Source organism: Corylus avellana, chromosome ca10 (assembly GCF_901000735.1).
Source record: "Corylus avellana chromosome ca10, CavTom2PMs-1.0".
Lineage (NCBI taxonomy): Eukaryota > Viridiplantae > Streptophyta > Magnoliopsida > Fagales > Betulaceae > Corylus > Corylus avellana.
Window position 1 is genome coordinate 10,065,114 of NC_081550.1, and position 4,954 is coordinate 10,070,067.

The 4,954-nt window shown below is 40.2% G+C and overlaps 1 pseudogene; it reads right to left on the bottom strand.

Moving 5' to 3' along the window:
- The window catches only part of LOC132164570 (urea-proton symporter DUR3-like), an 11,339-nt pseudogene that overhangs the window by 5,300 nt on the left and 1,085 nt on the right, over positions 1-4,954 (bottom strand).

The following is a 4,954-nucleotide window of genomic DNA, read 5'->3' on the forward strand; positions in this document are numbered from 1 at the left end:
AGGACCTCAGATTTGGCCCGAAGAATATAGACCCAAGTATACCAACTGAAATCATCTATGAATGTCACAAAATATTTATATCGAGCATGAGAAATTACAGGAGAAATGCCCCATACATCACTATGCACAATATCAAAGCATTTTGCAACACGACTACCATGAGAAGAAAATGAAAGAGTCTTACTCTTACCAAGTTTGCATACAGAACAGTCAAATGAAAAATTTTTAGAAACTCATTCTTTATTGCCTAACAAATCAGAATTTAACATATGAGATAGAATAACAGAGTTCGGATGACCCAAACGTTTGTGCCATACTTCGTTCGAAGTGTTAACTATCCTACAAGCCAAAGATAAACAACTAGGAATTGAAAAGTGCAGTGGAAATAGTCTGCCAACTTTAGGCCCCTTCGTGAGTATCTTCCCCGACTCTTTATCCTACACAAGACAACCATCACGAGAGAAATGGACATCACAGTTTTCTTCAACTAACTGGCCAATGGAAATAAGACTATTAGAAAGTCCAGGAGATACATAAACATCTATGAATGAAGGATTAATATCTCCTACTTCATTAATATCTAAATGACTCCCATTAGCTACTTGAATATGGGAGGAACCATGATATGGACGAACATTGCAAAGAGTATTAGACGATCTGGTCATATGATTGAATGCAACAGAATCAATAAGCCAAGACTTATACAAAATAGTACCATTACCTTGGAGCCCTAAGGCGGAAAAGGCTAACATAATCATTTGCTGGACCATTTCAGGAGTAAGAGCAGTTGATCCGGCCACAGAAGAAGAAACTGAGGACATCATTGGAGCAGAAGAGGTGTTCACCGCAGCCTGAGAGGCGGTAGCTTGACGATTCTGAGGCCAAGCGGGACATTCTTTGATAAAGTGGCCCTATTTCTTATAGTAGTTGCAAGATTTCTTTGCACAGTTGGCGGCAATATGACCATACTCCTTGTAGCTGAAACACTGGACCTTGCGCATATCCTTACCCTTCCATTTTCCCATAGGTTGCATAGGCTACTAGATTCGGGTTGGAATCTTGCTAGAATGTAGCCTGTGTGAGAAGACGCTGTTCTTCGCAAAGTAATTCTCCAAAACAAACATCCAAAGATGGAGAAGGATCCCGGTTCATTAAATTTGAGTGTGTAACCTCAAACTCGGAGCGCAATTTCATCAAGAATTGATCTCTCTTGCTTTGCTGATGAACAATCTGAACATCAAAGAGAGATGCAGCAGGTACCTTCGCATAAACCATATCAGAAAATTCTCCCCACAAATTCTGAAAACTAAAAAAATACTCCGGAATGGAGAGATTGCCTTGAGTGTAACTAGCAATCTCATATTCCAACTGAAAACGGCGTGCAGTATTGTCCTGGTGATAAACCTTCAGCAAATACTCCCACATGGTCTTCGCAGTCTTATAGGGCCTCAGATTGAGCACAATAAGAGGATCAACAGACCTTAAGATCTAGGACATCACAATGCATCCTTGACCTTCCACTTATCCAATTCCTTAGTCTCCGTAGGAGCTAGATCGCTATTGTCAATATGGCCCCACAACTCTTTTCCCGTAACAAACAATTGAAACTAGAATTCCCAAGCAGAATAGTTTTTTTCTAGTAAAACAGACCCCAAAAGTCTCTCTAGAAGACATGATGAAATAAAAAATCAGAAATTATAACACCTGATAAAGGAGTAACAGGCCACCAGATCTGTTGGACAGCAAGCCCAAGTCCACACAAGTCAAACAGCACCAAACAACAACCAGCCCAAGCCTAGCAAGTCCAAGTCCACATAGCACCAAACAACAAGCCCAAGTCCATGCAGCCCAACCTGAATAGCAAGTCCACGCAGCCCAAGCCCAGCAAGCCCAAAGTCCACACTCACCGCACCAAACAACACCAAATACCAAGTCCGTGCAATCAGTAAGCCACCCAAAAATCGTCGAACAACAACCCAAGTCCTCTAGAAATCATCGGCAGCCCCAATGCCTCCACGCCGACAACCCCAACTCCTTTAGAAATCGCTTGCAACCCCAATGCCTCCATGCCGACAGACCCAACTCCTTTAGAAATCGCTTGCAGCCCCAATGCCTCCACGCCGACAGACCCAACTCCTTTAGAAATCGCTTGCAGCCCCAATGCCTCCACGCCGACAGACCCAACTCCTTTAGACATCGCTTGCTGCCCCAATGCCTCCACGTCGACAGCCCCAAAGCCTCTACGCCGACAACCCCAACTCCTCCAGAAATCACTGACAGCCACTCCAAGACTACTCTGGCAAGGAATAGCAACCACAAGACTTACCGACAACCTCCACAAAGTCTGCCGATAGCCACTAAGGAGAAATTTCAGTAAAAATAAATTCCCTACCCACAACAGAAACTGCCGAATAGCAGTTTAGAACCCTCACCAGAATTATCCACAACTTTCCCTGAAGTTACTGATAGCCAAATAGACCAATAGCTCAGTCCCAACCCAACTCAAAAAACTCGAATCACAACCCTAATTTAGATGATTTTGGCTTTGATACCTTGTCAATTGAACTGAATACCTCTCAATGTGAGGGTATCTTGTATTATATAGGAATTGTATAGCTAATTATAGGATGTATCTCAGCGATTATAGTAATCTAGGAGAACAAATAAGGTAACTAAAATCCACCTATTAATTATAAGATACTATAGCTATAATACAAAAACATGCCATAACTAGAGAGACTAATTATGGCTAAATATATATGATATATATGCCGTATCTGACTGACATGGTGGACCCAAGGGTAAATGGGGGATTCTTTCTTGTTTGCTTTCCTTTGATCCAGTAAAAAAGAACACACGTCAAGAGGATGCACTAGGTGGTGGCCAGAGCGTTCCTCCTCCAATGCCTAAGTCAGTGACTATTTGAGCTTAGTATAGTGTTTAGTTCAATTTGTCTCCATACCTGTGGCATATGAACCCTTTTATAGCTAGGTCCCTTGGAGATGGTAATGATGACCGGGCAGAGGATCCGAGATGTTACGGTCCCTTGGCCGTTATGTTTGATGAGAGATCATCCTTGCCATTGGTGTCATTCCGAGGATGGTGAGTGGCGGATATCGTGGGTGGCGTGATCATGGGAATGATGCATAACCGTCGATGGCATTTAAGGGTATGTCAGTACTGACCCAACAAGTATGCCACAATCAAGCTACTAGTGTGACTGGCGCATATCTAGCCCGCAACTCTCGTCTTCTCACATTAAGTATACCGTTGATTGTGCAAACCGAGTGGACGTAGTCTTCCGAGAGTGTGGGTTTGGCAAAATGACTTTTTTCCCTACTTCCGAAGCCAGGTTACTTCTTCGCAAGCCCATATGAAGGAGCTAGGCTTTTATCTGGGCAAGTGGGCTCCTGACCGGATTGTCGGATACCCGGCCCAGTGACTTTAGGATAAAATATGGTGTAACAACAGGCTTCTATATTTCGTCTATATCTTTGACAACATCAAGAAAACAAACATAAAATGGACATTGTCCTTGAATCAAATTTGGTTTTCTCTATAAAAACAAAAGGAAATGAGAAACAGTTCCACCTTGTTCTAGGAATGTCTCGTTAGAGCCAATAACAAAAAAAGAAAGGAGATTATAAGAAAATGTTTAGTTATAGACAATAACTTATTCTTCGAATTCTGCAAGGGTAACCCCTTCAATAACCTTGGCATTTGGAGCAAACAATTCATTAAAAGTATAAGCCAAAAGTGTTTAGGGACAAATTTAAAGAACAATTTGTAAAGTATAACCAAAGATGTTAGGGAACCAGTGGATTTTGGAAAAAAAATCTTCAAAATTAAGTCTCCTACCAGGCCTTTCCTAAAATTCTTGATAGGCAAATGGGACACATAAATTCTCGTAGCATGACATAATAGTTGCCTTATCCAAAAAAAAAAAAAAAAAAAAATCACCAGTGGACTAGACTTCAAAAAGAGATGATTATTCATGACATAATACTTGCCTTATCATTAAAAAATGAACATATATAGTTCACAACTTTCCATCACAAGAAAAACTTTTTCAACTCAAAATACCTTTCAAAATTATTAGCAAACATATCCAGTAGTTTTCCTGAATAATGTTTTCAACGGAAAACGTTTTACTATCAGAAAAAGTTTTATGTTGAAACAAGCGGAAGCTAAATAAAATCCAAACGAAAATATTACATAAAGCATCTAGAAACAAAGAAAAAAAAAATTGCTTAATAATAAGGGTTAACTACTTTTTTAGTACCTTGGTTTACACTTTTTTATTTTTCCCCACTATGTTTGCAAAACAGCAAAATTGATACCTCCATTTTTTCCATCAGTCTAAATTGACGGAAATCTAAGTCATCGACACTTGTCACTCGGTAAGCCCAACATCTGTCCTAGTTACACATTGAACTTGATTTCTCCTCACCTTCTGGCCACATCATCCATCCTCATTCCTCATCTTCTTCAAACCCGACCTCCCTACCCATTTACCCCTAAAATCGCATGAACCCTAGAATGCTACACAGTCAGTTCGTTCGCTACAACCAGAATCGAGCTTAAATCAAATTCATGTCGCGATATTACTGGATATGACGTAGATTTCCGTCTATTTAGTCTGGCAGAAAAAACCTCTTATCGATTTTGCTATTTCCCATAGGTCAGGTATTAGATTTTACTGTTTTGAAAACATAGAGGGAAAAAAATAAAAAAAGGGGAAAAATATAAAAAATCCCCCCAAACTATGAGCCATTTTCGATTAGCCCCCTAATGTTCCAAAAGTGATAAAGTAGCCCCAAAACTACCAAACTATTGCAGTTTGGCCACTCCGTTAGTCAAAACCGTCAGTTTGGATGGAAACTGTAAAACGACGTTATTTTGTTACAGGTAAGTTACTACAATGCCCTTTTATGAAAAAAAAAAATGGGAGAAA